The following is a 17,706-nucleotide window of genomic DNA, read 5'->3' on the forward strand; positions in this document are numbered from 1 at the left end:
TTTTTAACAAGAAACATCTTTGTTATCATGTATGACGTTGGCAATCACGCTTTTGTATAAATGAAACCAAACTATATTGACATAAATTTAGTTGCAAACATTATGCATCACTTATCTTTCCAGTCATTGTCAGTCAAACCTTACAGAGCTCATTCAAATCCTGTATTCTTTTAAGCCTTGTTCCTCCTCTGCATGTATTATTCCCACAGTTCCCATTTTCCTGTGTAATTTCCTCCTGCCCTTTTCTAAAGATTCCAATTCCAGTTGTTTCATCTCTGTTACTATATTCACTACTTCTAGTAAAGTTGGTTTAGACTTTGACTTCCATTTTCTAATAATTGCTTTTTTGGCAGCCACCATAATTAGACTCAGTGAGGCTTTACTATGTCTTGGTAATTCCAATTCTTTATCATAGCTCAAAAAAATAATTTCTTTAGTTACACCAATTTGCTCACCCATTATCTCTAACAGAGCAGTTTGCAGGGAATCTTTAAATCCTGTCAACTTATTGCACACTCAGAAAATATGTTCCCACTTAATTCATTCTTCCCCATCGCACCTCCAACATTTGCTCTCTACCTGAGGAAATATTCTTTGGAGTCTACGTGAGGTTTAAAAATGCCTGTGTAAACACTTCCAAGCAAATATATTAAATCATCTAGACTTTGTAGCATATTTGGGAGACATACATATATCAGCCATTGTTTCTTTGTGAATTTTATCCACTCTCTCTCTCTACCCAATCCTTTGTAACTTCCTCTGATTGATTCTTATAGTTGTCATGCAATATTTTGTATGCTGTACTAATTATTCCTTTTTTAACAGCAGCTTCTTTTCAAGATTTTACCAAAACTCTACCAGTGCAGGTAGTTTGTTTATGATTCCCCTATTTCTTTCTCTTTGCCTAGTCTCTGATATCAATCCTTGATAAGGGAAGGCTGTTTCTATCCTCCAGTCCAAATAAATTCTTGGCCTCTTCCCATTCTATTAACTTTCCCTCCAAATATTATAAATGTTGACAGAAACAAGGGCGTTAAATATTAGGGACAACCAAAAATGTTTTTTTAAAGGGAGAGAAGGACATTTGGTGAACAACTGTGATAAAAAGAATTATACAATTCCTCCCTATTAATATTCTAAAATGTGCACACTGATTGGCCAGCCCAACCAGCGTACCCGTTGTAAATCCCACAATATACCAGCGGAAAAAGGTCCAGTCACCCGGACTTTTTTCCATTGGTATAAACTGACAATAAAAAAAAAAAAGACAGAAACGGAGCAACGGAGACTTTCTTTTCTCTGTTGCTTCCATTTCAAAGCCTTGATGTACTGGGTATGCATGGGAACGCAAGTCCCATATGCATGCGCAGTACATCAAAACGCAGACTCCGTATACCACGACCGGCGGAAGAACAACAATCCTCCGTTGTACAAAGACATTATTTAAGAAATGTAAGTATTTTTTTCTTAAATAATGTCATTGTATAATAGCAGTAACACCGACTCCGTGGTTGTGGTATATTGAAGATTTACCCATGGTTGCGTTTGTTTAATCACTTGGGCTTCGCCCTCATGATTAAACCACACCAACCGTGGGTAAATCTTCAATATAACACACCACATCTTTGGTTATTGCTTAAATATATATTTGGGAAAATAGGATATGATGCACAAAATGTGAACCTGAATGTTATAAATGTAAAAAAATGGGACATACAAGGATGGAATGAGAAGAAAAATAGAATGAAATAAATATTGAAATAAGGGAAATGATAAAGAGCAAACTAGAACTGAAGTAGAAATAGAAACAGATTAAATTTTAGAAAGAAAAGGAGATAGTAAGATTAAAGAGGAGGAGGAAGAAGGGCTAGAATCAGACATTTGTGATGAAGAAAATATAAGCTTGAAAGTGGTAAGAGGAAAAATTAATTATTTTGGTAAAAGATGGAAAAAGGAAATTTTAAGGTATATAAAAGAAAAGAAACTGATGACAAGCATTAATTAAAAAAGAAAGAAAAGAAAAAGTAGCACAGGAAGAAAATTATGTCCTTTAAATAAAGAAGCAAAACAAATTTAAGAATTCACTCAGTTAATGTAAACAGTGTGAAAAATATAACAAGAAGGATAGTGATTTTAGCATGGTGTAGTAAATATGATGCAGGTATAATTGTCTAGGAAGCTCCCTACCCCAGAACAGAAATAGATTAATCCAACTAAGAAATCTAGATAAAAAAATCCACTAGAAGACATAAGCCATCTTTCTCCAAACTGAACAGAACACCCTGAGAAACAACCAAAGAAATTTTTGAAATATGGTTGATCACATTACTGGTTGATATTTTCAAAAAGCCCCCTTAATCTTAGATATAATAATAACATACAGAGGTGTTCTACACTCAGATAACTTTAAAAAGTTTTCCACCCCCCAATCACTTCTTATACCATCTCTGCACTAATCTGACCTTCTGCACTTTACACCACTATTCTACTTCAAAAACATATCAGTAGAAGCTATCATAAAAGCATTAGATCAAATCCCTTCTGGTGCTCTCCTTGACAAAGCTGGGATGTTACCATGGTTTATCCATATTTTTTCAAGGCTTAGGGCACACTACCATGACCACCCTATACACTGTAGCAAATGACGTACTCAACAATGTGGAGAAAAGCCCCCTTACTGATCACTGTTGACCTCTCAAAAGCTTTTGTTCTTGTAGACTCTGGCCTCCTATTGCAGTCACTTATTGATGCAGGTATCATCACAGATTCTCTACCATAGTTACAAAATATCTTTCTTAAGGACTCTGTAATGTTCAGGTAAGAGATCCCCCCCCCCCCCCGACAAAAAAATAGGATCAGTCTTATCTCCAAAATTATTTTCTCTTTTCATTAAACTCCATGCTGATCTACCCCAAACTTCCATCCTCTTTGACCCTGTAGATAATCAGGTCATCAATGTATGGTTCTCTCATGCTACAATTAAGAACAAACAAGAACTAGAATATGATCTTAACCTGCTGTCTAAATGATTCTCACAGAAAACATTCAACTATAATACCACAAAAAAAAAAAAAAAAAAAAAAAAAAGCAAATGATAAATCTCTCCCATGTGCATCAACAATCAACAGAGGGGCCTACTCTGCAAGTACAACGCCACTGAAACCACATCACACATCTATCACCTGGAGTGTCTGGCTTGATCAGTTCGCTTAACTTCCAGTACCACATTAAGACAGTAAAATCCTATATCAAATCACGCCTATTCCATACAAAGAGTATATCTCACTTTCTCCAGAAGGGAACATGGCAATATGAAAAGGAGTCTAGGCCACTTAAACACAAACTACAAAAACAAGCTGCAGTACAATGATGACCAGCATCATCTGCAGTTTTGTCACTCTGTCATTGTTCAGTTCTGGCAAAGGCAAAATTGTTACTTGTACAGTAAAGATGCTGTCCATTAATCTTATCCCTGACTTACAAACTAATTAACTTATAATTTTTCCAGTCCTTTGCCAGCCACCTTAGCAAATTAACAATTACCCATTAGCTATGTTCACAATTCTTCCTGTTTTGAAACACCCTCACAACAGTATTCACACCACAGAGCAGTACTTTTCAGTAATAACTCCTCAGACATGAAGAGCTAGTCCCACGAACCTAAAAGAAAACTCAAACTTCCTGAATATTAAGCACCAGCTCAAATCTTTTCCTTTTTTGTAGCAAGCTGCTTGTATAGGCTTCCTAAGCAAAGGGTTCATTTGAAAGTCAACTTCTCTACTTCCCTCACCACAAACCCTCGTCAATGATTATGTATCCTTGTACCACTCACTTGTCTTCTATATACCCTATAATCCTACCTAAACTCTTCTAACAACCTTCACCCTCTCTAACCCTCCTCTTTGTTGAGTAATAATTGCCATAGTGACAAATACTATTTTGTGGCTGTCCATGTAGAACCTGAAAATGGTCCACTGGAATCGGAGTTTTACCCCAATTAACAAATAAATAAATCAACAGTAGAATACATTTAGACAATGCAAGTCTGTAAATCTGTGTTAAATGTCATCACATAAAAGTACATAAGAAACCATGTGTAGTATTGTATGTCTGTGCACAACACAGCAGTGGAAATATATGACGGCTTTAATTTTACTCTGAGTAGAATTGAGAGGGAAATCCTACAGGTCGGATGTTGGACTGATAATTGTAGGCTGTTTGAGTTATAATTGAAAACAGAACTATGTCAATCTCGGTCCTTTGTTGTCTCGAAATTTGTCAGATGAGCATAATTAGGATTCTGAAATTTCTGTCAGTTTGTGTTTGAATGATTTGTTTTAAATTATCTTGATGTTTTAATTGTCTTTGGTGACTCAAAATGTTTCATTCGAATAAAGTTCTGAAGACTATACAGTTAACTATTTCCTTAAGTAATACTTGGTTCATCTTTGTACTTCTTAGAAAGGCTTTATTATATTTTTTAACTGCTGAGTATGTTTTTTATGGTTTACAGAAAGCACATCTCACCTAGTTGGATGCCATCAAAGTGTTGTGGTATTAACAATGTGGGGTGTGTAGAGTAATAAATGGAGGCTGCCTTTTCATATGAGCTGAATACCTCAGAACGTGTTCATTCAGTGTTTTCCAGATTTGATTGTGTTTTTACCACATACCCGTTTGCACTGAAGCAGGACAACAAATAGCTAGGTTGTTGTACTGCAAAATTTTAGTTTCAGCACTGAAATTACATTTAAATTGTCATAAATTTGCACAAACTGCTGTTAACTTACTACTAACATCTAAGTCACTTGCATCAGAAGTGTAGAAAGGCCCATTGTTAACTGCACACCTCCCACCCCTTTCAGAACGGTACACCATCCTGTACAACCAGCACCACAGCTCCTCCTAACAGGTGCCAGTCTAATGTTCAGGGCTGTGTAAAAGAGGAAGTGGTTAGTTAGAATAGAGAATGGAGTTACACTGGAGTGTCATTAGCACTGTACTTCAAATGGGAAAGGTTTGTATGATTGAGTGATGGTGGAGTTGGTGAAGTTAGGGGTAAACTATAATGCAAGTTGTACTTCCATATATTTGATGCAATGAAACGGTCCTTAACTGGTTCATTGACGTATCTTTGCAAAGAATTTTACTACATTTTGAGAATTTAATCCTCCTTGAGGAATGAGGCATAGAAATGGCATTGTATGGATGTTGTAAAGTCAAGTATGGTATGGTGATATGATAAGCAAACAGTTGCTAACTGATACTTGTACATTTGTATTTATCAGTACTTTTTAAACAAAATTTAGAAGACACACCTTGCAGGCTTTTAGCTGGAACTGTAAAGTTCCATCTGAATGATTGTGTTTCACTCTGCAGAACTGATTTTTAGGACAGAATCAGGCAGTCAAATGGAAGAATGGCAGTCATTATAGAAAGCTGCACATAGAAGAAATAATGTGGGCAACTGTATAAGCAGATCTTGGTAACAGTGCCAAGGCATTCGTACCTTTAGCAGTTATCAGTAATTTTGCACTAGACTTTTGTCTCAAGAATAGCCTTGCAAACTGTGGTCATGGTCATTCTCTTACGTCCACCCTGAAGTTTGATTTTTGCAGTTATTTTTTTTTTACGACAGAATTGCCTAATTTACTGTTCAAGGGGTGATGGACCCATACACAGAGAGTCTGCTAAAATGCAGTGCCAAAATGTTTGACAGCTTTCAAAGCTCTGAACAAAAATTCACAAATTAAAGGATACAAGACAGTTCTGTAATTGTCACCTGACTTGACTGCATGAGAAGCTGAAGAAACTGACACTCATGAAAAAAACATATATTTTTTCATAGAAGCAGTGTTTTCCACACCATTGAAATAAGGGTTATCCCCCCTGCACTCCTTTTCATGTAGTCAGTGGTGAGGTGAGGTTCTTACAACTTTGGTAGTGGAAGATTTTTCTCCTGCAGTGATTTTTTTGATTAATCAACACCTCTATTAAGCATGCATTGTCGCACACTTGGCCTTTGACCTACTGTCTTGTTCTCCAAATAATTCCTAAACAGTAAGCCTGGAGTTATCAGTAATTTGGTGCTAACTATTCAGATCGCTTGCCGTTTAGGAACGGTGGTACTGTAGTTTCAGGATTCCATCATATAGATTTCTAGGTTCTTGGACACCTGCTAGCCTTGCAGTCCAAGAGGTCACTGAGGATCCTTGATCAATTTCTCATTTTCCTCAGACCACTGTCTGGTTAAGTGGCTTATTCATACTCTCAGCAGTCGAATGAAGGGTGAGGAACTCAAACTTTGGATTACAGAAAACAGCTTATTAACAGTGTATAGCCTTAATCTTCAGTGCTGACAGACCAAATGCATCCTCCGGACAGACAGTAACTCAAGGTAAGGACAGAGTCCTAGACCCTAGACCTGTGAAGCAGAGACCTTAACCATTGAGCAACCACTTGGAAGTGATTTTCCAGTTTCTGTGCATTCATTTTCTTTTAGGATACAACTGCACAGTGACTTTATATATTTTATAAAGTAGGTTCACATAGTTGCAGTGGTCAAAAATTTGGCTTAAATTATTAAAATAGTTTCCAAGTCATGTCACTTTGCTAAAAAAAATACCATATAAAGTAGTGTAGGAAATAAACTGTTTATCAGTTTGTGATTAGCTTCCAAGGACTCAAAAAATGTCTTTGGTCTGAGAAATTATTTCCCCTTTTTTCTAACTGATTCAGTGCCATAACCCACTGCTTCTTTCTTTAATGCAGGGCTCATTTTTCCATGACTGTAGTGTCATGTTAGAAGGCTTAATAAAAAAGAAAGAGAAAATATTTCTAAAATCCATAATATCTATATTGCAAACTAAATTCACAGTTCTGGCTGCCATATGATGTGGTAGACACTGTAACTATCTCATTAGCATTTAAAAGTATGCAGCTACATGTCTAACACCACCTTTATTTAAAAGCTCAATAATTTGAGGAGTTATGTTTCATTGGTAAATGTAATTTAACCTAACACACTATGCTCTGCATGTAATAAGTTATTTACAACAAAAGAAACATTTTTGCATATTCAAGAACATTTTTAGTAATGAACTTTTTACATTGTATATTCTTTTTTCATTGTGAAACAATCCACATCACTGTCTGGTTTCTTCAACAGTCATCATATCTGCAGAATTTGACTGAAAATTTTACACTGGACATTGTTTTGGAATAGCTCTTGGTGCACAGTAGCTCCATTTTGAGACATTACTTGTGGAGTCTTTCTCTCTCTCTCTGCCTTTTTGCAGTCTCTCTTTCCTTAAACATGACTGGTTGTTATATTTCTGATTGCTCAGCTTTCTGAGTCTTTGACTTCATCATATTTCTTGTATACAAACAGCTGTGATTTATTCCATATACTCTTAACATCTTTCTAATAGTATCTTGATTCAGCTGCTTTAACAACACGTTCAGCTTCAGGCTGTAGACTTTAGTAAATCTTTTGGGATTTTATTTTATCTTCAACCTGTAGCTGTTATAGTCTTTCTGTAACTGGTGTCTGCTAATTTCTTTCTACTGTTTATTTTCTTTATGTTGATTCTCAGGCATAAACATAAAAAGTAGTAGACATTCTGTTTTTCAACCTTCTACTCATTAGCAAGTTGAGTGGTGAGATGGAGTCCTTGCAATGGCAATATTCCAGATTTGCAACATGACAATTCTCCAAGCTTTTGGTACATTTCTTTCTAATGAGATTCATTATTATTTGGCTACTTCCCTCCACTTGCTCATTAGACTTTGGATAGTGTGAAATAGTTTTTAAATGTTTGAATTCCCACTCGTACACAGATTTTCTGAATTACTGAGTTATGTACATTAAATCATCATTTGACATGAGAACATTTAGTAGCTTCATCTTCAGAATATCAGCTTTAATACACTAATCACGCCTTTTGTGTTGTTAATGTAATTATTTCAAGGAACATGCAAAGATAACCCTCACACATGAGATGCATGCTTCTCTGAACTGAACAAATCTTTAGCCACACTTCTGCATGGATGATTTGGAACTGGGTATGTATCCCTGCTTTAAGATAGTTGCTGTGGTAAATGTGTTCTAAGTTGACATACCTTTCCAAAACATTATATCTCCTGCACTTTCTTTGTACTTTATTGTTCCAGAATATAATTTCGTAACCCTTACAAGCATTTATTTTCTTACTTGATTTTAGAATTTTTGTCATGTTTGAACATTAAACTTTGGATACAGCTTATCTCTTCACTGAAAGAAAAATAGGACTGGATTTCTTTTCTTTCTAATGAGTTTTGCTCAGAGCATCATTTTATTGTAGCATCTTTCAAGAGCTATGTTTTAAGTCAGCAATAGTATGCCTTTGCAATTCTTGTACTTTTTCTTTCATTGATAACTGCAGAATTATTTTCATGCAGCTTTGGTAAATTTTGCTTAGCTCAATATAGCAGCAATAAATAATTCATTGATGGGCCTGTATTCTCTTTGTTACACTTCGTTGATTAGATTCCTGTGCAAAGACTTTCTGAATATCCCCTACAAGACTTTCAGCCTGCTTGCATCTCAAAGTCTTTCCCAAGAAAATATTCAGAAATTATCTTCTCTTTTTTTTCCATACTTTATTGCTAATGTTTCTTTTACTGTCCAGGCATATCCCTTTTCTGCATGTGTAAATATTTTATACCTGTAAGCAAATGAGCTGTTTTCTTCCCTTTTTTAGCTCCTCTGTGCTACCTGCCAACCATAAGTACTTTGTCAGTCAGCCCATTCATTCATTCTCATCTCAGGTGACAGTTGCCCAAGAGAGAGTATCATTCAAGCAGCCATCAGGGGTTGTTTGAATATTTTTACAGTTTTATCCTCGTGATTAACCCCTGCAGCTAAGTATGGTGCTAGTGAGGGAAGTGGAATGGGCCGGTTGCAAAGGATGTCCCCCTCATTTCTACTAGGATTGCTGCCTACAAGCAACCCTGTCCCTCCCCTTGCAGCATGAGCAGTGTTTTTTCCAGTCTCCACAAGGAAAATTGCAATTGTGTGTGTGCCTCAGAGTGGAAACTTCTTCATTCCCCCAGGAGCGATGAATAGGCCACATCCAATCATCCCCCCTTGTTCCCTGGCTAATCAAATCCTGGTTATGTGAGTCACATACAGAGATCTATCCCTATGCACCACAGAGCTAGGTTAATTGGTTTGTTTTCTCATAGGAATAAAGTTTCTGTACAATTGTCTATTGCTTCTATTTGTAATGTGACTAGCTTGGTCAGATCATATTATTTTAGCATTGGAAAATCTCTGACATTTCCTGAATGTTTTAAAACTCTTATCTTTTTCATAGCTCCCTTCTCAAGCCACAAACTTTGCAGAATACTACATCATTACTAGCAACCTCTGTAATACCTAGTTGTCTTCACCCTTTGGCATTTGTACAACTGCTTGCACCTTTTCTGGATCTGGTATCATTCCCTTCCCTTCCCTTCCCTGATGTATGTGTTTCAGGTTTGGCTGTCCGTATGTTTGCTCTTATTTAACCTGAAATGATACAGTTGTCTCCTATTCAGTAGCTGCATTAACCTTGTGTTATGCTGTTTTTGTGTCTGACACCATTCTAAGTATGTTTACAGCACTTTAAAAGCCTTTGATTATTTGGACAATGGCTCTTTGGAACACCTTTGGTACTGGCAAAGTGCCAAACAGAAGTCTAAAGCTTGTATCTTCCTAATTTCACATTAAATGTACACAATTTAGAACTGTCTTTATCTAATGGGATATATCAGAAAAAAAAATCATCTCCATCCAGTACCAAGAAAACAGATATTATTTAGCATTCTTTTGGTTGGTTGCTCAACTGTAAGAAATAGCTTATTCTCTCTCCCTTAATCATTTTATTCATATCTTCTGGATTGACAGAAATGCAGATTTTATCTTTTGTCAGACTAGTAAGCATATTGCTTACCCATTCTTTTGTCTCTGATTGTTAATGACACCTAGGCTTTCCATTCTCAGGTCCTGTAATACTTCAGTGTTGCAGGTAGTTTTCTAGGAGTATGTATTGCTGTCTCTGCATTATGGTTTGTGTGGATGTGTTAGTCTCCTGTTAAGCATCCTGAACTTGTAAATAAATTGGCATGCAGAAAATCATTAATTAGATTTTGGATGATATTTGAGAAGGTTCTGTAGCAGTGTGAATGCTTCTTTACAAATGGTCTTTTTGACTGATTTTGAAAGCAGGCAATTGTTTGGTTTTCACATACTGTGTGTGTGTGTGTGTGTATATATATATATATATATATATATATATATATATATATATATATATATGGGTCTACTTCATTTGATCGAAAGACCATTTGACTTAAACCCATTTGATCGAAAACCAGTATTCAAGGCATAAAACTGAGATTTGTCCCCCTCCCCAATGTCATGCGACCCTGGAGTTGGTATATATAGTTGGGGGGTGTGGGGGGCACAGCCCCCCACCTAGTTTCCTTTAAAAGAAGAAAATACAACAAAAAGTACAGATTTTAAACGAAAATAGGTGGGGTGCTTTGCCCCCCCCCACACCCCCCTAACTATATATACCAACTCTGGGGTCGCACGACATTGGGGAGGGGACATATCCCTGTTATTTGCCTTGAATACTGGTTTTCGATCAAATGAAATTTGGATCAAATGGGTTTAGGTCAAATGGTCTTTCGTTCAAATGAAGTAGACCCACATATATACATATATACATATATACATATATATATATATATATATATATATATATATATTTTTTTTTTTTTACTTTTCCTAGAGTCCCACACATCACATCCCAACATATTGAGATAATTCACTTTGTAAGCAAACGGATTGAAAATAAAAAAAAATATATTTTTTTAGCCTTGTCACATGCCAACAGTTTCTGACTTAATGGTGTTTACTGGTGCTTCAAAGGGTTAATAGCTTTTTCTTGGGTGTTAAAACAGAGCCAAAGATTTTCTTGGGTGCTAAACAGAGGTAAAGATTTAAAAATATTTTATGACAGCATATTGCACAGTGTACCAGTATCTAATTTAAACTCCACATTTAATCCAGTAATTTTCAAAATTTTTTCTAACAATTTGCTCTGCATACCTACCTCATTTATAACTTTACAGTATCAAATATTAAAGTACCAACAAATAGTTCATTTTCATACATCTTTTAACCAACATGCAAACTATTTTGAAAACCTATAGTTTAGTTTTTTCACATCTTTGCAGAATGTCCTTTTCAGCATAGATTCAAGTTTGATTTAAAAGTAGGCAGAATTTTCAGTCATGGTTATAGCAACATCTGCTTGCGAGGTTGAATTCCAGTTGCATTTACAATGTTTTTTTTTCTGGACTCAATCTGTTTTACAGTGCGTTGTCATATTGCTGCATTTTCATACCTGTTGCCTTTATTTCTCATTGATGTCTTATTATTTAATAAATATTTTATTCTATATGCATATTTCTCATCAGCTAATTATTTCTACTGTGGACTAGTTATTTTAGTTGCTCTGCACACATCCACACCTTTTAATAAGTTGGTGGTGTCTGTCTTAGTAACCTGATCCTTGTTCATAGGAAGTTACTAGGCTATTGACCCTGAGACCCTTACAAGCCTAGCCAAGAATTTAGCCCATGTTTCAACAAGTCAGCACCCTATGCCACTGTCCAGCAGGGACACAGGTGGAATCCCAGGGGTCACTCTGTTTTCTGTTCCCCATCCAGTTATCCAGGTTGTGCTTACAAAGGGTTAATGAGGTGCTCTGCTTGACATGGAGATGGAGTCTATTACACAAAAGGGGGAGTCTTTGGGACACAAATCTGCCCCCCTAACAACTCCTGTTGATGTCACAGACCAGGTTGAGGTTGTGTGTGCGGGTTACTCGAGTGGATATTGACTTGAAGATATGCAGCAGTCCCATCAAGGCTGGGTCTGAGATTGCTTTCTATGCCAGAGGCCACCTCTGAGGAGATGGACAGAGCCTGTAGTCTATCAATGTAGGGTAGATGTTTGAGGCCCTGGATTCTCCTGGTAAGAAACCTCAGTGGTCTCACCAGCTGCTGCATGTGCTTTGTGAGGTACATGCCGAAAGGTGCATTGTACTCAATAATGGATCGTGTAAGGGAAGAATACAGGGATGTTATGACAACCTTGTCCCTGGATGAGCTATGCTTACTAATGAGGTGGGCCATGTAGAAGGCTTTCCATACAATGGAGGCAATATGGTGGTCAAAAGTCAGTTTGCAGTCAACCTGGGTGGCCAAGTCCCTCATGACTGAGTGTGTCCTTAGGGTCTTATTAATGTGATAATTTGTGGGGAGGTCACCCTTCCCAAAGGGGATGATGATGCATTTTTTGGCATTCAGTTTGAGGCCATGTTTCTGGCACCAGTCATTTGTTTAGGTGAGATCCTTGTGGAGGATGTCCACATCACTAGGGGAATTGATGACAGCACCCAGCTTACAGTCATCTGCAAACTTGGTCAGCCATAGCCTACTGGTTTTGGCCTGCATGTCAGAAAAGTTTATCCCAAACACAGAGGCCTCAAGTCTGATCCCTGAGATAAGCCACTCATTACAGGTGCACTGCTTGAGGTGACTTCCCTTTTTTGACTAGGTGGGTTCTATCAGTGAACCAGTTTGCTACCCATTTGGTAACACATGGATTGATGCTAAGTTGAGAGAGTTTATTTATTATACCCGAGTGGGGAATAGTATTGAAGGCTTTTGCCAGGTCAAGGTAGGTGCTGTGCACCATCTTTCCCTCATCCATGGCTTTGGTGACTGTCTCAAAGAAATCAACCAAATTTAACAGGCATGACCTCCCCCTGATAAAACCAAACTGTGTGGGATTGAATGTTTGGAGGTTGCCAATGTCCTTGTTAATGAGGTCCATGATAATCCGCTTCATGGCCTTGTAGATCAGGCTAGTTAGGCTGATAGGTCTATAACTTCCTGGATTGGTAGATGCTCCACCTTTGTGCAAAGGATAACAGTGGCTGTCCTCCACTTGGCTGGGATGAAGCCAGTACTCAGGCTTTTGTTGAATAGGGTGCCTAATGTTGCTGCAAGTTCCTGCCTGAGTTCATGTTGGATGCAACCTAGGATGTTATCTGGTCCCATGGAGGCTGTATTTTTGCCTTTGAGAGGGCAGTAAAGACTTGATCCCTAGAGATAAAGGGAGGGGGGCAGGTACTGGGGATGTCCTGATTTACTGAAGGGGGGGGGGAGCAGAGGGGCGAAGTTTTCACTGAACTTGTCTGCCAGCAGGTTGGCTATATCAATGGCATTTGTATATGTGGTGTCCTTGACCACCAGTTCTGAGTAGATCTGGGTGCTTCCTTTGAGATTTCGGACAAATCTGAAAGCCTTATGATCGTCTTTAGTAGATGTGGCCAGTTTGGACTTGGTTTGCTTTGGAGGATTTCAGTAGCAGTCTCATTTGCTTGTTCAGGCTAAGGAGAGATTGATTCCAATTATTTTCCTTTTATTACAGAGTTTATTTATTGCAGATGCTCACCAGACATGTTTACTCTTCCTTGTTTAATTTCTAATACCATTGATTGTTCTGATTTTAAGCAAAAAACATCTTTATTGAATTATCCCTTCTGCCATAGGCAGTCATACATTTATATAAATGAAAATAAACCATATTGGCATATTTTTGGTAGCAAACATTATACATCACATATAATCTACTATACAGTTGTTGTCAGTGAAGCATTACATAGCTCATTCAATGCCTGCCTTCCCTTAAACCTCATTCCTCCTCAAAAACATTATTCTGCCTGTATTGTTCCCACATTTCCAACTTTTCTGTGTAATTTGCTCCTACCCTTTTCTAAAGATCCCCCTTCCAGTTGTTTCATCTCTGTTGGTATATTCACAAGTTTTAGTACGGTTGGTTTAGACTTTGATTTCCATTTTCTACTAATTGATTTTTTGGCAGCCACCAGGATAAAACTCAGCAAGGTCTTACTATGTGTAGGCAATTCTGGTTCTGTAACACATCTCAAAAAATAATTTCCTTAGTTACACTAATTTGCTTCACCCAGTATTTCTGGCAGAGTTTTCCACAGGGAATTTTTGAAGTCTTCCACTCCCCCCCAAAAATATGATGTCCTTCCATATCACTCTTGAAGTATTCTTCACAAAAGGGATTCCATGCTATGGATAGCCCAACCTGTAGCCAGTATACCAAAGCTTTTAGGATTTATAGACATTGGGCATTACGGGTATGCTCCCCACTCAAGGCGTAAGGCAGAACGTCTTTGCTGCCAGTCCGAACACCATTATTAAACGTTGGTCTGAATTCTCCTTCTTTTGTAAAGGCTCATTCTATCAGGGCTGTGGCTTCCTCTGGTGTTTTTTTTCAAAGGACTGGATACCATTTCCATCAGAGCCTATGGATAGCCCAACCTGTAGCCAGTATACCAAAGCTTTTAGGATTTATAGACATTGGGCATTACGGGTATGCTCCCCGCTGAAGGCATTTACTAAGCATAACAAATTGGATGTCATTTCTAGAGCAAGAGCTAGCTTTGCCAGAACTGTAGTACATGGGTTTTTTTTGAGGGCTTTTCTGGACCTTCCTCCTCCCACGTTTCTTCCAGAGCTTTTGTACGATCTGTTTTGTGAAGAATGCCTCAACAGTGATATGGAAGAACATAGTACAGTTGTGTAAAATCTTACCATGACAGTAGTTGTCCTTCTCTTCAGTGTTGCAGTGTGTGCTCCCTCACTCCTCCCCCCTCTGCTCTATTCTTTTCCTTTTTTTCTCCTTCTGGATGCACGTGTTCCTCCTCCTTATTCACTTCAAAGGTACATCCTTCTGTACATCATCTTTATGCCCTATGCCTTGAGCGGGGAGCATACACTTGAAGTACTACGTCTATAAATCCTAAGGCTTTGTTATACTGGCCGGAAGTTGGGCTACCCATGGCAGTGAATACCTTTTGAAGAATACTGCAACAGCAAAGAGAAGGACATCTACTGTTGCAGTAATATTTTACACAACTGTACTTTCCCAATTACCTTTTTCTTCACACCTCCAACATTTGCAGTCTACCTGAGAAAAATTCTTTAGAGTCTGCTTGGAGTATAAAAATAGCTATGCAAACACTTCCAAGCAAAGATCCTAAATCTTCTAGACTTTGTTGCATATTCGGGAGCCATACGTATATCCTGACCCTTTTTCTTTGTGAATTGCTTATCCAGTCTCTCTTCCCAATCCATTCTAAGCTCCTCTGATTGATTCTTATAGTTATCGTGCAATATTTTATATTCCTTACTAATTATCCTTTTTTTAACAACCGCTTTTGTTTTAGATTCTACTAAAACCATACCAGTGCTGGTTTTTCACTTAGGAATCCCCTTTTCCTTTCTGTTTACTCTGATATCAATCCTTGATAGGGAATGCAATCCCTAGCCTGCAGTCAAAATGAATGCTTGGACTGTTCCCATTTTATTACTTTTCGCTCTCTAATTATTTGCTCTCAGTACTTCTGTTCCTTTACCATTTTGCTCCAGTAACTTCCAGTGCCCTCTTGCCTATTATCTCTGTCATAGATTGTTGTGTTATTAGATAATTATGCAGCTCACCAAGTTCACAATGTGTGGTGTTCTTCAGGTCAGTAGCATACACATCTATAGTATCTTTAGGAATTTGTGTTGTTGTAAAGAATAAATATGTAATAGATGACAAATTCTTTCTAGGATGGTAATGATTGCTGAACTGTTCTCCAAGTTCTGTTTTGTTATTTTCATAATCAAGGAAAGTAAGAGTTGCATACATCTCCCAGAGATTGCCACTCCTCTGGAATAAGCTCCCTCTTCACATGAAGCAGAGCTCTTCAGTAACTCTGTTTAAGAGTAACCTTAATTTCACAAGGGGATGGCACCTATGTCCCTCGTGGACAGGGGTAGTATGTGCAGATCATACAATCACTGTGCTGACAACGACCATCTAACTATGGTCAATTAGGTTACACAGTTTTATTTTTTTTAATGTGGCTAGGCTTGTAAAGGTCTTAGGACCATTAGGCCAGTTAACCTCCTATGAACCTATGAATTACCTTTATGATTTCTTCTCCAGCAACATTGTTTCAGTGATTGCACTGAGGAATAAATTAAATTTCTGGATCCAGAGCTTAATGTTTTCAGCAAAGTTTCTTTATAGTAAGAGAATTCCGGGGGATGTATAGAGTCACTTTTCCCACTAATTGTACTTCTATAGTTTATAATACAAATTTTGAGAGCAGATATATTTCTTCTCTTCTACCAGTGTAATTCTTTAATTCTGGCAGATAGGTCACCACTCTGACACCGTGCCATGGCAGGTGCGTTGTGAATAATCCTCTCGAGTAAAGCACCTTGCAGACAAAAAAACAAATCCAACGACAAAAAAATCTCAAGGATGCACCATGAAGCTTTGAACAGAAATCCAACTAATGTATAGTAAACAAGTTCTTTATTTGTATCAACACACAACAGTGGTAAGTGCTTTCACGTCTTCAAGACGCTTCTTCAGACCTCAATGGTCTGGTCAAAGGTGGCCTGATAATTAACATACAGAAACTCGATGTGATCTAAACTCTTTGACGCCTATATTGCAGACTGAATTATTTGGAATTTCACTGTACCACATGATATGCTGATCACTGTAGCTAGCTCTTTAGTTTGTGTGATATGTAGCATGTGCAGCTGTATCACTGGGGGGGGGGGGGGCACAAACATCATATTTAGACCCAGAAAGTCATTTTATGCATTTGTATTCTTATGTCATCTACACATTACTGAAATATTTGAAGAATCATGTTAATGATTTGCCACATACAAAACACAACATGAATGAAGGGAAGGCAAAAATGAGCTTGTTGTGCATTTGTAGTCTCAACAGAATCTGTATATTTGTTACTATAAGGTTATAGTGCTGAGCAATCAGGTGGGTATATCTGGGGATGCAGTAGCGTCTCCTGCTCATAACACCATGCTCTCTGGTTGCATTCTTGGATGTGGTAACTTAACTGCAGAGCCTGCAGTTGCTCCCTGTATCTACGAGTGTTTTGTGTGTGGCCAGATGTCATGCAACTTAATATATGCTTCATAGGTGACAGTTTACATTACCTCCTGGGTGTTAAGGGTTATGACCTATAATTCAAAGGGTTTGTCATAAGTCCCTTTGCAGAATGCCTTCTTACCCATAGGAGGGGCGTGTGTCCTTCGATAATCCAGTGTCCTGAACTACATATAATGACATTTTTCAGCACTTTCAATTGATATTATCTATTGATCTGCTCAGCTGCTCCACAGGCATTAACAGGAATGATTCATGAACCTCATTACACGATTACTCATGCAGATGGAGCACTTGCTTACTGACAATCCATGAGATCTACTTGGAATTGAGAGACGGTTGTCAACAGTTGACATGACACAACTGCTTTATATGGTTGTGGTATGAGGTCTGTTTTTACTGTACAGAACTCAGGACATTGTGTCTATAAACAAGTTGTAATTATTTTTCCAACAACTGGATATATTGCTAGGCTGATTGTGTTGCATATACATATATTGGTGTGTATCAGTTCAGTTTACCATGTAGAACAGGGCTTTGAATTGTCTATTTTGCATGGTTAGTCTACACTTGTAACTCTATAAGCTATTTTTTTA

The 17,706-nt window shown here is 37.7% G+C and overlaps 1 protein-coding gene across 1 annotated transcript in view; it reads left to right on the forward strand.

Annotated features, from left to right (window-relative positions):
* Positions 1 to 17,706, forward strand: part of LOC122791413 (fatty acid amide hydrolase-like) — a 1,249,544-nt gene that overhangs the window by 713,949 nt on the left and 517,889 nt on the right. The window lies entirely within an intron of this gene.

This window comes from Protopterus annectens, chromosome 17.part0 (assembly GCF_019279795.1).
Source record: "Protopterus annectens isolate FY-2018-M chromosome 17.part0, PAN1.0, whole genome shotgun sequence".
NCBI lineage: Eukaryota > Metazoa > Chordata > Ceratodontiformes > Protopteridae > Protopterus > Protopterus annectens.